At 55.5% G+C, this 20,591-nt stretch overlaps 1 protein-coding gene across 2 annotated transcripts in view; it reads left to right on the plus strand.

Annotated features, from left to right (window-relative positions):
• Positions 1 to 20,591, plus strand: part of Znf469 (zinc finger protein 469) — a 220,986-nt gene that overhangs the window by 172,422 nt on the left and 27,973 nt on the right. Inside the window, exon 1 of one of the 2 annotated variants that reach the window (XM_034522509.2) lies at positions 8,278 to 8,362. The exons of the other annotated variant lie outside the window; for it this stretch is intronic. The gene's annotated coding sequence lies outside the window, so the exon portion shown is untranslated. Of the gene's footprint in view, positions 1 to 8,277; positions 8,363 to 20,591 lie in introns of those variants that run through there. 2 annotated transcript variants of the gene reach the window in all.

Here is a 20,591-nt window from a genome sequence, read left to right on the forward strand (position 1 = left end):
CCCCATGACCGCCCTATGAGAAGGTTTCTATATGTTAATTCTGCCTTTCAAATAAGGAGGCTGAAGTCCCTAAGGGGAAAACGCAGTTTGTCCAAGTTGCACAGTGGCAGCAGGCAGGGCCACCCTCCCGCCCCCGCCACTGTTGCACAGACACCCTTGAGGGTGTCTCCTCTTGTGATGAGCTGTGGATACGGCCATGGGAAGTGAAGTGAGCGCAGGTACAGGAGATTGGCAAACAGGAACAGCGTCGGGATCGCCATGAAGACAGGGTGCTGAGCTACCCCACTGGGGCAGACAGGGTGCTGAGCTACCCTTGTGGGGCAGACAGGGTGCTGAGCTACCCCACTGGGGCAGACAGGGAGCTGAGCTACCCCTGTGGGGCAGACAAGGTGACATGCAAAGGCCATGTTGGGGCTCTGGTCTCAAAGCATGTACAGCCCCTTCGGGGATGAGCCCTGTCTGTGCCCCTCCCCGGTGACGTCTCTTCTTCCCAAGGCCTCGGTCTCCATGTCTGTGGCATGAAAAGCCCAGAGCAAGCCGTGTCTCTGGGGCATCTGGCACTGCTCTCCTCACAACTCTTCCCGTGACGTGTGCATGCTAGGTTAAGCACGGAGGGCTTCCTGGAGGTGCAGGGAGGGGCGGATCCCATCCGTCCTCACGCCCAGGCCTCTGCGGTGGAGCAGACCGTGGGTCCAGCAGAGGAGGCGGGAACTACAGGCCACCGTGTGAGGAGGTGGCCTGTGTGGGTCTTGAAGACTGAGTAAGGTTTTCCCAGCTGGCAGAGGCTGCGGATGGAGGAACTTTTCAAGAAAGAGGAAGGGCAGATACAGAGTCTGCAAGGAGTAATGGACAGACAGCAGCGCGTGCGGCTTGAGTTGGGGTGAGGGAGAGAGGTCCTGAGACCGCTGCAGTGTGAGTCCCTCCCGTGGGGGCCAGGAGACCACGTGGCACTTCTGAGGGATGCCGTGTCACCACAGTCTGTACTTTAGAAGGCTTGCCCGTGGAGTCCACGGGCATTTGTGCAAACGCTGTCGGATTGACGGTGACCCTCCAGCAGTTACAGCATGACAAGCCGGGTTGACGGCATGACAGCTGTGCACTTGTCGGGAGAGACCTCATGCTCTGAGCCTTGTGTCTACCACGGTGACGGGGGCTCTGTGGGACAGGCCGCATGGTGAGGACAGGCTTGGTGCTGAAGCAGGCTCTGAAGTGTGGTTACCGATGACATCATCAGACTTCTCATGATAACAGAGTATAGTTTGTGGCCAGCCTAGACATGCGGGCCAGTGGGAGAGAAAAAAAAGCCACGGAAGGAGTTAGGGTGACGGCTCAGTGAGGCATTTACTGAATAAGCTGAGGGCCTGAGTTTGCATCCTCAGCACCCACGTGAGAATGGCGGCCCCGTGTAGATCTCCTCAGCCGCGGCGCTCCTGAGACCAGAGAATCTCTGCAGCTCACCAGCCAGACTCTAGCTTAACTGGCAAGTTCTAGGTTCAGTGAAAGGCCTTGCCTAAAATTAAGATTGAAAGTACGAGAGGACACCCTGTGTCAGCCTCTGGCCTACACACACACACACACACACACACACACACACACACACTCACACACACACACTCACTCACACAGAAAGCCACCAAGACTAGTAAGAATTAGCACCAATAAGAATATACCCTGGGCTTCTCTGAGTACTCAGAATGGTGTTCTTAAACCCTGTGGAGGTGGAGACCGGGTTGGGAAAACCGAAGCGTGGAGAGACATGACAGTGTTAGCATTTGAATCTGGAGTCTCTGAAGCTCACGACCCCCTCGGCATTGAGATAGATAAGTTCCCGGTCCAGAGTTTTGCAAGAAGCCCACCAGGATCCAGAGCTTATGTCATTTTCTCAGTGGAGTCCGTGCATCGTACCCGAAGGCTTGTTTCCCATAGGTTTCCTTCTGCCTGTATTTTTTTTCTACATTTTTGTTCATGTATTCATTCAACAAACATAAGTTCTTTCTACATGGCAGGCATGCTCTGGGCCCTAGAGTCACTGCCACTGTCTGGACTGGGGCCATCGGCTTTCACTGTGGCACAGAAGGAAGTCTGCTGACTGCTGTCCTGTCCGTGTAAAGTCAGAGGGGACCATTGTTCAGGCTGTAGCAGCAGGTGGCAAAACGGAAGCCTGGGTTTTCTTTAGTGTCGCCAAAGGAAAGAGGCGCTGGCTTGGGTCTGGCTGGCCTGAGAAGGATAAGTTATCTGGAGAGAGAAAGATCCCAGGAACCTTGCCATGTTTTTTTTTCCCTAAAAGAATGTTGGAAGTCTCAGTGGCCAGGTACGGAAAAGACAGCTCGGGCACACTGAGGCCATTCAGGGTGCTGACGCAGACCCAGGTGTCAGAGAAGGACGCTGCTGTTCACCACAGACCCTCAAAGGGCCAGTTGTCTGCACACCCAGTGGGCACCCTGCAGATGGGCAAAATGCTGCTCAAAGTGCCTCTCGCACAGACCTTCCCCACAAACCTTCCCCGCCGCCCCGAGGGGTGATGGGCCGGGACATGGAGATCCTCGGACTCCCAGAAAAACACGGGCGTGATCATTTGGACCGAGGGACATCCAAGCCCCTGCATGAGCCGGGTTGGGATGCAGAGGAGGGATGGAGGCTAGCCCCAGGCTGCTGTCCCTCTTTTCCCTGCCCAAGGAACTGCCACTCCTCAGACACAGCCTGGTGCCTCAGCCAGGCCTCACTCCGGTTGTGACTCATGAAAGGGCCCATTCATGCCCTGGCTGCTGGCTTGGGTTACTGCTCGCCGCTGCCTCTGTTTTCTTTTCATTAGAAGAACTCCAGTCCTGAAGGTCTGTGCTTGGCTGAGTCAGGGATGCTCCAGAGCGAGCGTCTGGACAGAAGAACCACCCATGGGCCCCGGGTCATTCACTGCACGGCAGATGGGGAAACTGAGGCCACACGGCCACAGAGCATAGGGATGGCTTGGTCTTAAGCCACCGGCTGCTATGGTACCTAGGCACTCAGGACGCTCGGGGGCAGCCAGGAGGTGGGCTCTGATGAGATGAGTTTAAACCCAACAGGGCTCTGGCTTCCTTCAAAAATGCCCAGGGCGTCTGGGGACCCAGCCTCCTACCCTACACACAGGAACAGTGTTCGCCGGGGCTGGGAGATGAGAGGGCCTAGCACAGGCCTGGATCCTGCAGTGTAGCCCCTGCCACTCCTAAGAACAATTTTCCAGGGGTTCAGACAGGTGTTCAGGACCTTCCGACCCCTGTGGAGAAAGGGGAACAAGAGCCTCAGGCGGTGCCCATGAGAAGCCCTGTGGGAAGTAAGAGAGAGGGCTTCCTGGAAGAGGAGGTGTCAGCACAGGAGCCCTTAGAGTTGGGGTAAAAGGGCTGCTGGGCCTCACACACAGAAAACCTTCTGCCATGGCAGGTCAGTGGGCGTGACCAGCCGCATGCTAAGTGACCGTGGGTGGGTGTGCATCGTCCCTGTGTGAAGCGCTCTCAGAAAGAACATCTTTGCCCACCCCCTCTTTAAAAAAATAGAATAAAATAAAATGGGACCACTTGGAAGTGAGGCAGAAAAGTCCCGCTCGGGGCTCTGAGTCATGCGCCACCGTCTGTCTGGAATGTCTCCTGGCCCAGCAGCTCTTCCCTCAGCCCTCAACCCGCCCTAGCTGGGCCCGACCAACACAGCTTCCCAATACAGATGAGATCAGGATGGTATGACCAACCCAACCGTAGACCTCCTCCTTTCTCCCTCCCTCCCCATCCCTCATCCCCCTGCTTCCCTCCCCTCCGACCTTCCTCTCTTCCCATCCTCTTCTCCCTCCCCTCTCCGGGCTCCCACCAAAGGTACAACAGGCCCCTTATAATACGGGGCGCTTAGAGATGAGCCGAGTGCCGCCGCACTGAGGTCTATTCATTCCTGCTTGACTTCCTTCCTCTATCCCAGAGCCTGCATGTTGTCTTCGGATGCCAGGGGAAAACTTGGCTCCGCTCTGACCAGACACCAGGAGTGGGGCAGCCTCGGGGATCACAGAAAGCCGTTCCCAGGGCTGGCACCCCACCTCTTCAGGAGGTCCACATGTTTTCCCTGCCTTGGACAGCAGTTGCTATGTACGACTGATCTTGACCCCCCCCAGGGTCCCTCCTGTGGCAGGGCATGTGAGGACAGAGACACAGAGGCCTCTTGCTGGCTGCTCTGCCTTCCTGACCAGGGGATGTCGAGATGGCTATGAACCCAGAAGAGCAAGTGGACACTCAGAGAGGTTGCTGACTTCTCCCAAGGACACAGAGCTGGCAGGAAATGGGGGCTGGGAGGTGGGGAGGTGGAGCCAGGGCCTCTAGTGAACTCTTCGGATGCCTACAGACCTGAGCTTCTGAACTGACCAGTGGGCTCCACAGACACTGGCCATACTCCTAGCAGAGCGTCCCACAGCCACACGGGATCCACTCAGCACTGACGTGGCGGCCGTTCTAAGACAGGTCCCTAGAGTACCCTAATGAGGAACAGGCACAGGACCCCCCAAATCCACTTGCTTCCAGAGGCCGCAGGGCCCAGGACAGTAAGTGTAGATCTACCACTGCCCTTTGGGCTTCTCTGCTACCTGAGGTGCTGAGCTGGCCGAAGCAGGGGAGCTTGCTTGACCCAGAGCTTAGGACCCAGGCTGTTTCCAGTCTAGTCTGGCCTCAGTGCGGAGGCAAGACCTGCAAAGTAGTGTAATGGCAGTGCCCAGTGTGTGTGTGTAATGGCAGTGCCCAGTGTGTGTATAATAGCAGCACCTAGTGTGTGTGTAACAGCTGTGCCCAGTGTGTGTGTAACAGCTGTGTCCAGTGTGTGTGTAACAGCTATGCCCAGTGTGTGTGTAACAGCTGTGTCCAGTGTGTGTGTAACAGCTGTGCCCAGTGTGTGTGTAACAGCTGTGTCCAGTGTGTGTGTAACAGCTGTGTCCAGTGTGTGTGTGACAGCTGTGTCCAGTGTGTGTGTGACAGCTATGCCCAGTGTGTGTGTAACGGCTGTGCCCAGTGTGTGTGTGTGTGTGTGTGTGTGTGTGTGTAATGGCTGTGCCCAGTGTGTTCCCCAAGGCCCTGTGCCCTGCCTGGGTAGGCTTCTTAGCTTTTCCAGTGTCAGCTTCTCTGCTCTAGCAAGTGGCTTTGAAAATACCCAGAGGGATCCAAGGAGCTCACAGTTGCTCTGTCTCTGGTTGGGGCTGGACCATGGGGTGGAGCACCGCTTCTCAGTCATGTATTGGAGTGTCCTGGTGTCCAATGTGTCTGGTGCAAGCATGTGGGGCAGGGTGAGACCTGGCCTTCAAAGTGTGTGTGTGTGTGTGTGTGTTCACGTGTGCGCACACTTATGGGTGGATGGATGACTTGTGGCCACTAGCTGAGTTAGCCAGGGTCAAGCTTGCTGGAGTGTGACAATGTGGTCCTGGAATCCGCCAGAGGCTTCTGCTCCTCCCACCCTGCTCTGTGCTGGTGGTGTGGTTTGTTTCTGCATCAGGCAGAAGTTAAAGCAATGACTCAGGAACACTGCTGGCTCCCTGGACGCCCCAGAGCCAGGAAGCCTCTGCCAGAGGTGGCCAGTGCTGGCCTTGAGTGCTGGGTTGAGAAGGGGCTTGGTCAGGGCCAGAGACCTGTACTCTCCCAGTGTGGCTGGGTAAATCAAGTTAGTGTCCCTGGCTGGGCCATGATTTCCCTAGAGAATTGAGGCTCAGAATTCCCCTCCCTTCTCAAACAGTCTGTGCTGGGGTGAAAGGCAGGAGCAGAGGCCCAGGCTCCCCGCTCTTCTCTGCTCCCCAGGCGTATTGTGCTAGCAGCTCCTCCGAGGGCAAACAGGTTCTACTGTCGGGCGCTCTGGTCCTTGTTCAGGACAGAGAGAAGGTAAGGCTGCCGGACATAAGTCCAAGGCATCCTTGAGGACCCTGTCACCCAGAGAAGCCACATAACAGCATTCTCATGCTCATGTGACTGATGTCTAGGGTGGGAGGAGACCTTGACCCTGCCGTCCTGTGCCCACTGAGGCTTCACGGTATCACTATGGCCCCATCTGTGCCTGAACATCACTCAGTCAGTCATGAGTAGTTATGGAAGAAGATGCATGCTTCTTCTTGTCAGAGGACTAAACACAGCATAGGAGCCTGGAAAGGGGTAGCAGCTCGCCGAGCAGAGGAGGCCTGCCTTGCTATGGCCTCCTGAGCAGAAGAGCAGGCCTCACACCTGCTTGGCTCAGGAAGCACACTGAGGAAGCACTCTGTCCACTGAGGCAGTTGACAGCTTTTCTGCAGGCTCCTCTGAGCCGACTGTGTGGGCACCAATGACTTTGATTATTGTGTCTGTAGCCTGGGCAGTGTTCAGAGGCACACAGCTGGAGAAACATGTGTCCAAATACTACATGCATGCACACATGTGTATGTACACACATATGTGTATGTACACACATACCCAAGCACATGCATATATAAACACCTTGGTATATTTTGAAATCCTGACCTTTCTTAAAGTCAAAACAAACAGCAAAAGGAAAAGAAGGTAATATCTTCCAAGGTCTCCCGTGTGGGGGCACCCCAGCAGTAGGGACTGGGAAGCCTGGTTGCCGGGGTATTCCTACACTCACAGTTAGTCGCTCAGACCCTTCCTGGGTGTTTTCTGAGGAGCAAGAGATCCTGGGTCCACAGGCCCAGAGTGATACTGCAGAAATGCAATCCAGAGTTCCAGAGCTGGGGTCCGGGGCAGGGTGGGAGCCTCTCAACCCAGATTCCATTCACATTTCCATCCAGTTCTGGCTCACTGTCACGTGCCACACTCAACAGTCCCAGGAAGATCAGCTTTGCCCTGCGTCCACTGCAGCTCAGGGCAATTCACAAGTGAGGCCTTCAGTACAGGCCTTGGGACCTGCCCAAGGCCAGGAGTTTCCCAGGAAGCAGCCCAGAAGCCTGTGCCCAGCCTTGCTTTGCATGATAAAGGTGTTCCCAGGAGTGAAACCGGAACTTCAGAGTGGCAGCTAGACCTATTGGGGGTGGGAGTGGGGGTGGGGGTGGTTGAAGGACTCATTCTGCCAGGCAGGGTCTCTTTCCGTGAAGGGCCCTCACCTGGTCATTTACTGCTGAGAAGCCTGCAAATCCAGGTCAATGACCCAGTTCATCTAAAGTGGGGATGTACTCAGTGGTCCTCTCTCTCCAGACCTGAGTCTGTGAGCTTACATTGTGTACATGTGTGCGTGGAGACCAGAGGTCAGCCTCAGGCTGACACACCCTGGGAGACAGGTTGCCCTGGAGCTTACCAAGAAAGTAAGATAGGCTGCCTGGCCCCGTAGCCTCAGGGATCTGCCTGGCTCTGTTTCCCCAGCACCGTGTTCAAACACACACCACACCTTGCTCTTTTACCCAATGCTGGGCCCTTGAACTCTAGTCCTCATGCTGAGCTCAATATTTTAACCTAGTCCAGCGTCCAGCTTTGTGGCCTCCAGCAGATTCCTAGTCTGTGAAGCTTGGGTTCATATGTTAAATGGAGCACTTTGTCAGATGATCTTAAAGGAGCTCGGCCATCTCTAGGGACCTAAATGGTGTGTTTCAGTGTGCTCAACCCCAGGCTGGATGATAGCCCAGTAGGAAGCCACCAAGGTTGGAGACTTCAAGCTCCATGTTCATGACAAAAGCCCCCAGGACATCTACTCCCACCGCAGCACCTTGGAGTGTCAGACTTATGTACTTGGGGGGGGGGGGTGAGATTTAACCTGAAATTTTCCCTAAACAGGTGCCAGCTATAGCCCGGGCCTTAACCTTCCGGGCCAGAAGCCAGAGGAAGAGGTTTAGTTGCTTTTGGTGGCCCAGGGACTGGGAGGAGCAAGGGATGGATAGAGCTGCGACTGGAAGCCACACGGTGGAATGGTGGCAGCCGTTTCCGAAGTTGCGCCGAAGCCAGGCTTTCCGCCCAGCGGCATGCCAGCTGTACGACTGGCCAAGGAGAGCGTGTTGTGGGGGGAGAGGGTTGGTGACCCGAGAGAGAGAGTTTCCCACCAGGCCGGCGTGGCTAGGTGGATCCCATGAAACCAACACCTAGGAAAAGCCGTGCTAAAAATAGCCGGGGCGGGGCGGGGGGCAAGCGTGTAACCCAAGCCGGGGCGCTGCTGTCGGGCTGTGCGTCCGGCCTCCGCGCGAGGCGAGCGCTGCCCGCGGACCGGCCCGGGAGGCGGCCCTCTGCTCGCACCCCGCCCCAGGCGCAGCGCGGCGGCTCGGTGCCCGGCGGGCGGGCGGGCGGGCGGGCGGGCGGGCGGCCGGGGCGCTGCGGGCGGGGATGAGCGCTGGGGCTACGCGGGCCGGGCGCGGGCGCCCCGCGCGTCCCGGGAACTGGAGCTACGCGCAGCCGGGGAGGAGGTGAGTGCGCGTCGCTGGGGTGTTCGGGGACGGGCGCGGTCACCGCGCTGCGCTCCAGGCGCACGGCCCGCCTCGGGTTCCGACTAACGATGAGACGAGCTGCAGGCGCGGAGCACTGAACTCGGGGCGGCCTGGCCGGACCCCTGAGAGAGCTGTTGGCGGTGTCGCCGGCGCTTTGCGAAGCGCAGAGCAAGCGTCGCCAGAGCCCCGGGGGGACCGGAGCCGCGGGGCTGCGGGAGGTGACGCGGTAGCTCATTCATTGCGACTTGGAGCCGTTCTTCTGCCACTCCACCGCCGCCCGCTCGGGACACCCTAAGAAACAATTCCGCGGGCGGGATGGGGTCCTGCTAGCGGACTTGAGGGTCGCCACGCCGTTGCTTCCGCCAGGAGGCCCATCGCGCCCCCACCCACCCTGTGCTTTGGGGCAGCTCCGCTGGAGTCGTCCACGGAGTTAAACTAAGCGGACCGCGGAGACACTGCGCCCCTCGTGGCGATGGCGGGAAGGGGAGGGTATCAGGATTCAACCGGACTTCTAGTGGCGGCCCGGACCCTGTCCTGCACCCCTGGACCCTGGCGTGGAGGCAGGGATGCCCACAGGAGACGGTGGAAATGGGGCAGCTTGGCTGCTGAGTGGCGCTCAGGCTCCAGCTGAGGCAGTTGACGGCTTTTCTGCGGGCTCCTCTGAGCCAACTGTGTGGGGACTGTGCCACGTGTTACTACTGCATTTAATCTTCAGTCGGGAGATGGGTGGAACCCCGTGCTCTAGATGAGGAAAGAGAGGGTCAGGGTGGCCTGGGTTGCACAGCTGGAAAGCAGCAGAGGTGCTGACAGTACCGACCCACACTGCCAGTTGACTTCGGTCCAGTTATACCTGTTAGAGGGACAAAGGTGTGCCGAGGCCTCTGTGTCCTGCACTATCCCAACGGTCTTGACACAGCCAACACCCAAGTCCGGAAAATAACAGACAAGCGAGTAAAATGCTTGGGCGTATTGACAGGGCCGCTCGGGAGGAGCAGAAGCTGGGCAAGAGTCCCTTCAGGATGGCAGCCTTCTGCTGCAAGCTTGCCCTGGCAGGTTCCAAACAGCTGGGCAGAGCCAGCAGAGAGTGTCTTCCTTATTGTGAATGGGAGAAGGCAGCGTAGGGCAGCCCGGGGTTCCTTCAGCCTGGGAGATTAGGTGAGAGGAGAGTGAGTGGACTCCGGGCTGGCAGTATCCCAGGGCGTTGTAGAGGCCATCTGGTTCCAGATTTCAGAGCCAAAGAGGGCTCTGAAATCATGAGCTTACAACCCTAGTCAGTGATTCAGTTTCCACAAGACCCCACCCCCAGGTCAGTGGCCACTTGTATGTCGGCAGAGATGGGCTTTCACCCCTTCAGGGCAGCCTGAGCCTGCTGTCCTGCGGCTACTGGAGGATCTGTTTCAGTCCAACCTCCTAGCTGTCAATCACTTGGAGTGACAGGCAGCACATTAAGCAAACTCATGAAGTTGCCCTCGGAGAAGTTACTGGTATGTAACTTCCCACCAAGTCTTTGGAGCGTGTACCTTTTACGACTTGGCACTGCCAGCCAGGAAACATCCTGCCACCTGCCTTTGGGAGACGAGCCCTGGGTCTTTCTCTGCATGCCCTTGCTAAGTACCGACGTGGCCTGGAAGCAGAGGCCAAGCTACACAGTGAAACTCATCTGCAGCCTGGGCTTCTGGGCCAGCCCTTCCACCCCTCTTGGGAAGAATTCCATTTCTGTCTCTGCTTTCTCCTCGAGAGCTGTAATGGTGTGGGGGAGGGGCATATCTACATGAGCATACCCAGGCTGGGAGCATGGGCAGCAGGTTGTGTGGCCATGGGCAAGTCTCTAAACCCATCTGGGCCTAGGTTCCAGCTGATGGCATACATGGAGGCAGGTGGCCAGGGACTGAATAGCATCTGCTTCTCCTCTTCTGTCCACCTCACCTCCTCTCCTCCTGGAACTCGTAGGTGAAGGATGAAGGGGGAGAGGGCTTTAGGCTTAGCCCCCTACCTCCCACACCTGCCTAGGACACTCAGTTCCCTTCCCTCTTGGGACACCTCCCATTCTGTCCCTGTCCTCGCTGGCCATCACCAGAGCAGGTGAAGCCGTGTCCCCTCCCCCAACGGAACAGAAATCACAACATGGCCCAGCTCATCTCCAAATAACATTCTGCTCCCTCTGCCTCTGACTGACACCCTCAGCCCCGATCGCTATGGAGCTGAGCCATCACGCTGGCCCGAGTATGGCAGAAGGCTCCAAGTGGGCCTTGTGTTGAGGTGACATGGCCCCTTCACTGCCAGGAACAGTTTCTTTGGCCTGTCTCCTTCTGTTTGTGCTTGCCACTCACCCTGGGGTCTGGGGCTGGGTAGTAGAAGCTGTCAGTGTTACCCTGCAGCTAACACCGCATCACGAAGTCTGCCAGGAGCCCACCATTTCCAGTGGTGGAAAAGCTGGTCCGTATAGGTGGGTAGTGGTTCTTCGTGGCACTAGGGTACTTTGCTCACCAAGAAGCCACAAACCCCAGGGCACCTCATCATATGTATCAAAGCCCCCGCTTCAGCCACATGATGTCTATGCTGTATGCAAGCTACTATTTCTGTTTCCAAGGACTGCACTTGGCCTAACCCACTGTGCATATTGGGAAATGACCTCCCTCCCCAGAGACACAAAGAGCCAAGGCACCCATCACGTCTGACTTGGGATTCCCCTCCTCCCGTGTTTCGTGTACGTTCGTGGTACAGGGCAGGGTGAGAAGCAGGTCGTAAGGCTACAGGGACCCATGTGGAGGTGCCTGGCCTGGCTGAGGTCAGCAGTGAGTTCCTGCGACCAGTTGTTCCTCAGCACTCCTCTCTGCTTCTCTCCCCCTCCCCCTTCTCTCTGCCACTGCTGTTACTGCAGAAGCTTATACAGAGTCCAGACTGGAGGAAGCAAGCCGGGCAGAGTGGAGCTGGGCTGTGCCTGGTCTTTAAACCATGTGCCTCCGTGTCCAGCCTGGCAGGATTGAAGTGGTCGCTGGGGATGGCACTGTTGCTTAAGTAGAGCCTGCTCTAGAGAGGCAACGCCCAAGCTAAGTCCTGCTTCTGAGTGTGGAGAGGCCACAGGGAGGCTTGTCTGAGGACACTGGCCGTGCACACAACACCCCACTATCCCAGCCCCCCCCACACACACAGTCTCTTCCATCACCCAGCACTTAAAGGAAGAGGGGGCCACTGTCTGCTGAGAGCTGGGATCCAAGTTCTCTTTTCCTTGAAGTGATTCTGACCCCCAACCCCACCCCACCTCCACTCAGTTCTGATCCTTCCAGATCAGAGGAGGTGACCCCCTGGGTGAAAAGAATATTAGCTTGGGGTCTTAGAACCACGGGCATAGTTTCATCTGTCCTGGTCTTTGTAGTGTGCAAAAGGACATCTCCAGGACAGATGTGGAGCCACAGTCTTCATAAAAGTGGCCAAGAATGGTAGGCCTCTTTGCCTACCCCATCCCTGACCTAGGGTGCAGCTACTGAACAGGCTGAGAGAGCAAAGACAGGTGAGAGCCACCGTGAACAGCCTCACGTGTGAGTTGCTGGAGACTACGCCCAGGAGACAGGCTGAGGAAGCTTCCCCTCCCATCCTGGCTCCTCCTGCTGGTGCCGGTGCCAGTGGCAGAATGGGGGACATTCCGTCCCCTGGCTGTCTCTCACAGCGTCTGTCCTGTCTTTGGCTGCTCCGGGGCTGGCATCTCAGCCAGCCACCTAACAGAGTCAACATTCATGAACAGCAGTCGGGGCCCCAACCGGCCGGGGCACTGCAGAATGTGACCATTAGGAGCGCCCCTGAACGGCATTTTCCACATTCCTTGGGGTGCACCGGGCCAATGTGGCCTTGGCCTCATGTAAACAGGCTGCTCTGCAGGACCTGGATGTGGCCACTGGGTACCACAGGCGCAGGAGCGTGGAATGCTGAGACCGTGGCTAGCCAGGCCAGGAGCCAGGTTGCTGGTCTGGTCCTTGAAGAAACAGCTCTTTTGGCAGTCTGTGGTGAGCACCACCACTGTCCAGTGCAGCCTAAAAGGCAGAGGCTTCGCCACACCCCCAATACCCCCCACACTCCCCACACCCCTCACACCCACCACATACCACACAGCACCCTTTCAAAGTGTAAAGTTCTGTGGGGCTTAGTATGCTCACAGAGCTGTGCAGGCATGATCTCGTTCTAGAACATTCCATCCCCCTCCCCCACCTCCTCCCAGCATCCACTAATCTCCTCTGTCTCTACCTCTGTGGATTTGCTTATTCTGGACATTTCATGTACACACGCTCACGCTCTGTGGCTTTCCGCGTCTGGCTTCTCTCACTGGATGTCATGCTTTTAAGGGCTTGAGCCGCTGTCTTGGTCAGAGCTTTCGCCTCTGGCTGGCTGGACAGTGTCCCCCTTCCCCTCCCCTGGACCCTCCCACCCGTGGGCTCCGTGTACCCATCACTGCAGTGATGTGTGGTCGTTATGCATCCTGCTGCTATAGACGTGTGTGTTCAGGTGTTTGTGTGGGCATATGTTTTCATTTCTCTACAGTAATTTCTAACGGAGGTGCTGGGCCGGTGGTCACTCAGGAAAAGGCACCTGACTTGGTTTGCCACCATGCCTGGGCCGTGTCACATCCCCATAAGTCAATGAAGATGTAAGAGCTGTGTATTTGAGAGCCATGGACTCTAGTGGGTAATGTGTCCTTCAGGGCTGGATTCTCACTCAGCCGCAGATAGAGTCATCAAGGCAAAGAAAGCAGCGGTCGGGACCCTGAGCCATGTCTAAGGGACAGTTCTGTCCTACAGGACGCTCCATCCTGTCGCTCCTAAGATGATGCACGTTCTCACCTCATGCTGGGCTGTGCTCTAATCTCTATGCAAAGGATTAGTGTCTTCCTCATGAGACCTTGAGCTACCCGGACTCCTGCAGGAGACTGGGCCTTGAGGAGGGACCCTAGAACATGACCAAAACCACACATCCTGTAAGTCTTTCCTGTAGCTTCGTTCAAGGGAGCTGATGGCTGAGGCTGCCTCAACCCCAGGGAGTGCTTGATCCCATCTTCCTGATCTAGAGCTGGAACACTTAGGACCGGTAGACCAAGTGGCTAGCATACACACAACTGTTGGTGAGGCACTTGCCCCAAGCTACCCAGTCTACTTACTGATGGTCAGAGGGACCAGGCCATACTGCCCAAACCTCTGTGGACCCTGGGTAGGAGGTTGTCAGGGCACCATGTATTCCTGCTGATGTAGCCAGAGCAGCCCTGTCAGGTGGATGGGGCTGACAGGGAAAGGGCTGAGCTTTCATGACAAGGCCCTAATAAGATGACAGGACTTGCCAGGAACAATTTGTGTCTGCCATCAGGAGCCTGGGGCCCATGTGTGTCGTGCACACCTGGAGGGCCCAGGTGCTCTCAGAAGTTCACACGTGCAAGTTTCTCTGGAAGGTGCTGCCTCAGCGGGTACTGGCCCAATGTGAGGCCACCAGGGCTGTGCTGTGGTTTGTCACCCAAGGGCTTGCTCCATGGACATAGGGTCAGGCCTATGATACCTGTACTGCCCCAGTCTGAGAACAGGAGGGCTGTAACCAGGGGCATACTTCATCTAAAAACTATGAATGTCTACTTACTCTGTGTGTGTATGTGTGTGTGTGTGTGTGTGTGTGTGTGTGTGTGTGTGTCTGTCTGTCTGTCTGTCTGTCTGTCTGTCTGGCTATCTGTGTCTGTGTGTCTGTATGTAGGTCAGAGGTCAGCCATCATCCACCTTGCTTTTTAGAGAGAGGGTTTTTCGTTGGCCTAGCATTTGCCAGTTCAGCTAGGCTTGCTGGCAAGGACTCCACCTGTCACCGCATCACACAGGTTGTCACACGCATGCACCACCATGCCTGACTTTCCTTGTGGGCCTGGGGGTGGAAGTCTGGTTCTCACAGTCAGCACCTTGCTGACTGAGCCATCTTTCTAGCCCCAGACATTCACTTCTTTCGGCTGCTGCACATAGAATATTGTTGTAGAGTTTCCCTTGGGCTGGTGCCGGCTGATAGTACACCCTTCTTCTAAGTCTGATTCCTCTTGTCATCATATCCGCTGGTTCATGACTGCGCTGAGAGTCTCTCATGCCACGGCCTGCTGACTAATGCCCACAGCGTTCTGCCTCTCCATGCTTTTGCTCAGGAATTGCCTAAGCTGCTTGCAGGCCAGCTGTAGGGTGAGCTGTTCTCCCCACCATTACCCTTTGAGCAGGTAACTAATAGAGACCTAGAAGACAGTTCAGCACTGAGGACCCAGGAAAAGCCCCTGGAGCAAGAGGTCTCTGAGGTGCATTCAAAGATGACAGAAGGTTTACCAAGCATTCCTCAGGACAGAGGAATCCAAGCCAAGGAAGCAGCATGTGTCAGGATCCAGAGACACATCCCTATGACTCGTCCTGACCCCCGGTGTTCCTTGTCCACACTAACCGTGCACAGCCGTTGTCTGCGTCAACCCACACAAGCTGGACTCTATGCTGATGCTATGAATTAGTAAATGGGATGGAGTTGTGGACTCCCCTGTTACCCACGATCTATGAAGCCCCAGCAGAGCCATACCTGTTGAGAACCTATTTCTTTAGTTTCCCAATAGAGAGACAGGATATAGCTGCTCTGGGAGCTCTCAGGTGTCCAAGGTATGTGCTGAGTCCCAAGGGGACAACACTGGCACCCGTAGAAGGGACTCGGAAGTGTCATCGATCAAAGTCACCAAGTCACTCTGGGAGAATTGAGGGCCAATGTGCTATGAATGTGGCTAGCCATGTTTCTCAGCCCTGACATCCCTGGCCTGGGTGTGCCTCTGGGTAAAGCCCTTGGGGCAGCATGCCCAGGCATCTGTGGACAGAGCGAAGCCTTCCAGAGTGTGGCGTCTCCATTGCTCTCCTGGGAGGGGTCTCTTTGACAAATGAAGGAGGCCAGGATCTGCTTCTCAGGCTGGCCCACACTACTGGAGAAAAGGCTTCTGGGCCTGCAGGGAAGCAAGACTCTGCACCCACAAGACTTGCCTACAAGGAGAGACTCTCACCACAACCACCTTGGAGGCTTTCCTGGGAGATCTCTAGCTTTGAGCTTGGGCAGCTTATCTGGGGAGTCTGTAACTGTCCAACGGCCGTGCAGGCAAAGCTCTGGTCAGAGCTGCTCAAAGCACAGCGTAGTGTACTCAGGTGACCCAAACCCAAAGGCAGAAGCCGTGGATAACATTTGGACTCGACACGGGTAACACGGTGCAGTGTTGATCCTTTCGATTTTCTCACTGGCCCAGTTTCTTAAGTTCTTAGACCATTACACCAGTTGAAGGGCTTGGTTGGGTCCCTAACTTTGAAGGGACCCAACCTAGCCCTGATACAAAGAGGCCTCTGGGCGTGGATGTGGGATGAGACGGGATGTGGGTGGACAAGTTGGTCCTTACAATCTCAGTAAACATCTGGCCACAAGGCCCAGCACAGGAACCTGACCTTGTGGGCACCACTCAGCTGGCAGCTGTGGCCAGTCTATAAATATATTCTGTACTAGACCAGCCCACATTCATTCCTGCCTCTGCACCCCAAGTGCCCTCCCAGCGGAAGACAGGCCGCCAGGGGCCTTGTGCCTGGCCAAGCAGTCACTCCTGGTGAGTGGGAATATGTCCACCCTGGGGTCAGTTCAGGGCTCGCAGCATCCGATTGTTATCTGAGTACCCACAGCCTGCCCAGCACCGGCGTCTGCATTTAGCTTGGGGAAAGGCTCCTGTGCCGGCAGCCTGCTTTTCTTGGATGTCTAGGCTGTGTTTATACCAGGCTGGAGCCTGGGGAATAATTAGAGTCTCCAAGGGGCCTGCCTGCCCTGGGTGGCCGGGGTCTGGGTACCAGTGCTGGCCAAGCAAGGGACTTGCCTGGGGAAAGGGTAAGGGTGCCTTTACCCCAGGCAGGCTGAGTAGCCAGTGTTTGTTAGGAAGGAACTTGGAGTGGGGTCCGCCCTGAAGCGGTAGGCTTTGATGAAGTGTGCTACCTCTTGGAGCCTCTGATTCCTGTGTTCATCCAGAGGTCAGAGGCCCGGCTTTCTTGAAGAGGGTGAGGCTGGCAGCTGATCCAAAAGCCTGTGTCTTAGTGCCCCACGTTATTGTCCCCACAGAAAGTAGAACTGGTACTGTATCACCAGGGGTATCTTAAATACATGTGTCTAGCCAGGGTCACCAGGGCTCCCAAGGCGTGAGCAGTACTGGCCCCAGGAAGAAGTCAAATCCCCACCTGCACCAGCCAGGCAAGATAGCCGTGAGATCCGGTGTCCTTTGTGAAGTTGTGATTTATAACCCAAGACCATTCTCTTCCACACGAAATCTGTATTTTTAAGTATCTGAGATGTTTTCTGGTTTTTAGCTGCCAACCTCAAAGGCAAGGGTGTGTTTGTGTGCGCTGCATCTTGGGAGCCGCTCATGGTCAAGAGCGAGGAGAGACAGATCTGGGGGACACAGGACACATAGCTCAACCTTGGCCCCTTGGGCCATTCCTAGGGTTGTCTCTGCATGGTATGCCCAGGACACCAGCTGTGCATTGTCACTGACTTGGTTCTGGAGACCAGGAGACATCAGGCGTTCAGACCCTCCTTCCCTCAGACTTCGAGGCGCTGGAGGATTGAACGTGCTAGAGTCTGTTCACTATGGCGCCTCTTGTGGTGGTCTGTGGTCACTGCAGACACCCATGTCTACTGCAGCCTTCACACACACACACACACACACACACACACACACACACACACACACACACCGCAGCTGCCTGTCCTCCCTGGCATTCTGCAGGTGCCTTTACTAAGTCTCGTCCTCAGGAGCAGCCATACCTGCACCAGATTCTTTATTCTGGGATTCAGACTTCACTGTCAGCTTGCTTCATGCAGCTTTGGGGGACCTCCCATGGGTCCCCTGGGAGTGAGTTCTGCCCAGGAACCTTTCATCTGAAGGGAGTGTTAGACAGGAGAAAGTTTATCTTAGGACTGTGGTAAGCCCACTGGGGAGCTTCATGGACATTCTTGTACACATATATAATTATGCAGCTGCATGTTATACATGTTATTATGTAAATAACATGTAACTATATGTACATGTATATATTCTCACACATATTTTTTACTATTACTGAGTGTTTGAGAGTGCCAGTCTTGGCTATATCAAACATTGTGTAGAACTTTGCCCTGATTTTTGGTATCTTTCTCATAGTCACTCTGCGGCAGGTGACATTAATAACATGCCAGTCCCACCTGGGAATCAGAGGCTGAAGTGAGATGCTCCAGGTTGCATGACCCAGAGGCAGGCAGGATGACTACCAGTGCATAAACTCTGAATTTGGTCTCCCGCACTCTGCACTGGGTCATCTGCAACCCAGGAAAGGCACAGGTGCATGGAACCCGGGGCCGATCACAAACACGTCAGCTGCCATCTTTGGCCTGGACCAGTTAGAATTCAGTGGCACATCCAGAGAGTTCCTGTTTCATCTTCAGCACTGTGGCTGAATGCTGTGGCCCTGTCTGTGCAGGTGAATTTGGCAGGGCAGCATGAGACCCTCCGCTGACAGCATCCAATGGCAGGGCAGCATGAGGCCATCCGCTGACAGTGTCCATCTTCTGCCCGGGCTCAGGTTCCCACATTCAGCACTTAGAAGTTCTCCGAAAGCGCCAGGCTCCTCTGTCATTTCTAGATCCTGCTGTACATTTGATGCTGTCTCCTTTCTCTCCATGACCCTGCCCTTTTGTTGGCTGTCCTCATACTCAGCCGCTCCACTATGAACAGTAGAAATACAGTTCAGACACTACAGAAGGGAAGATACTGTCTGGTGAGCCCATGATACACGCTCTGAGTGCGTTTCGGACAGAGGCATATCCAGGTTCCCTGGTAGTGCTGTCAGAATCAGCCCTTGGCTCTGCTTGTACCCATCCTGGCTCCAGTCCTAGAGATGCTCTTCAGAGTAGCTCAGAGACCACATGCTCTATCCAGTCACCTAGTCTATGACGGATGAGCTCTTCTGCGGCCAGCTCCTGGTCGCTTTTATTCCTGAGACCTGCAGTGTAATCAGCCCCTCCCAGGGCTCCAGAGTGAGTGTGCCCACACACACCTCTTTGTCCCCAGATCTCTAAGGCTGTTGTCTTGGGATGATGACTGGCAGGAAAGACACAGTAGTGGGGAAGAGAGGCTGCGTGGGGAATCTCAAGCTCTGGGGGCCAGAGGGCAAGGGCATGTCTCTGCCAGACTGTCAACATTCGGCATCCTGTGGGCATGAATTTGGTGTCAGTACACATGGGAACGTGTGACTTTGGTATATGAGGTAGGCAAATTGAAGGACAGCATGAGGAAGACGGGATGGGAAGACATTAGTGAGGGCATACGTTATGCAGATGGTCAATGGATAGGCAGACAGACAGACAGACAGAATTGATACATGCATAGATGACAGAGGGATAGATGATTTCTTAAAATGTTTAGTAGATGGGCATTCCTTTGTGAGACAGGAGATTTGAACAAAGATTCCATGGCCTGAGAGTTGAGTCTCCACTGGAGAGGCCTGGGACTCTGTACCACAGACCTGTTGGAGCTCTGTGTGGGAGTGAGCACCAAACTCAACAGTAGTATAGGTGCCTATACCCACCTCCCACTGAGCACAGGTCCTTGGGGATCAGGGTGCTGTACCTGCCCCTATGCACGCTGCCAGAGGCTGTTCCAGGGGCCACGGGATGCCCAGCAGCCGGCTGACCAGAGCCTTCAGTAGGCAGATACACAAAGCCTGTTAGAGAAGATCAAACACGGCCATGGGCTTTCTGAATATAAAGAACACACAGGAAAAGGGTCCTGTGCTCGGCGTGGCCTTTCATCCTGGCACTTGTGTGCGATCCTTTCATCAGTGGCTTAGCTCTGTAGCCTCCGGCTCTTTGAAGTGGCAGTGGGCACTGGGTCCTCCTCGGCACTATCCCTGTGCTCACACCCTGGAGGAGGGGCCTCAGAGTGGGTACAGAGCCCCTACAGCAGACTCAGCATCTGGTATGGCGTCTGAACCCCATGACCAGGTTGGCTTCCATCATCTCCCTACAGACCATGATTCTAAAAGTTCCAGGGACAGAGAGGATGACAAGAGTTTATTTGTCTTCTCTGTGCATAGATATGGGGCAGTGCAGACAGCGAGGACGATGAGGATGTCAGGCTCCTGTGTCCGTTGGACCCACAGGAGAGCAGCCATCTGCTCTGTCACTGGTGCTCATGTTCCCTGCATTCTCTGATCATCTGTGGCCCCCACAGAGAGCCTGGCTTCTGGGCTTGCAAACCCGTTAGGTTCTAGTTCTGCCCTAGCCCAGGGGGTGACTGTGAGCTTGCAACCCTTGACGGGATGGGTGGGTGATGGATGCCTGACCCTTAGACACAACCTCTGAGTCCTCACATCCCTACAGCACCACCACCAGCAACCAGAAATCTCCATACACCCAGGACAGTAGTTCACAGCATGGCCGAGAGACCAGCCAGCGGGACAGCAGGTGCTCTCCCAATGGAAGAGCGAGACATGTAACAGACAGGCCAGGGCCCAGCCCGAGCCTCTGCCTCCCTGGGATTTCCCTCCTGCTTGCCAGCCAGGCCAGGAAGGAGCTTCATCTGCGCTGTTGTAGGTCTTGGAACCTCCAGGGCAGGTGGCCTCCAGGAGCCCAGGGTCAGGCTGTTTCAGAGCCGTCCTTCTTCCTAGCCATAGGAACAACAGTGGTGTCTGGAGCGTGGACCATTCCAGTCCCGCACAACCTCTTTTTAAAAAAAAGTAGCTGGGTGGTGGTGGCACACGCCTTTACTTCCAGCATTTGGAAGGCAGAGGCAGGTGGATTTCTGAGTTCAAGGTCAGCCTGCTCTACAAAGCTAGTTCCAGGACAGCCACGGCTACACAGAGAAACCCTGTCTCAAGAAACAAAAACAAATAACCAAATAAAGTATATGTGTGGTGTAGTATGGTCTGTGTGTGTGTGTGTGTGTGTGTGTGTGTGTGTGTGTGTGTGTGTGTGTGTGTGGTGTGTATGTGTGTGTGTGTGTAGTGTTGTATAGTATGTGTGTAGTGAGTATGTGTGTAGTGTGTGTGAGTGGTGAATGTGTGTATGTGTAGTGTGTGGTATAGTGTGTGGTATAGTGTGTGTATGTGTGTGTAGTGTGTGCATATGTAGTGAATGTGTGTGTAGTGTGTGTGTACTGTGTGTGTATCTAGAGAAT

This window comes from Arvicanthis niloticus, chromosome 18 (genome assembly GCF_011762505.2).
Source record: "Arvicanthis niloticus isolate mArvNil1 chromosome 18, mArvNil1.pat.X, whole genome shotgun sequence".
In the NCBI taxonomy this organism is placed as follows: Eukaryota; Metazoa; Chordata; class Mammalia; order Rodentia; family Muridae; genus Arvicanthis; species Arvicanthis niloticus.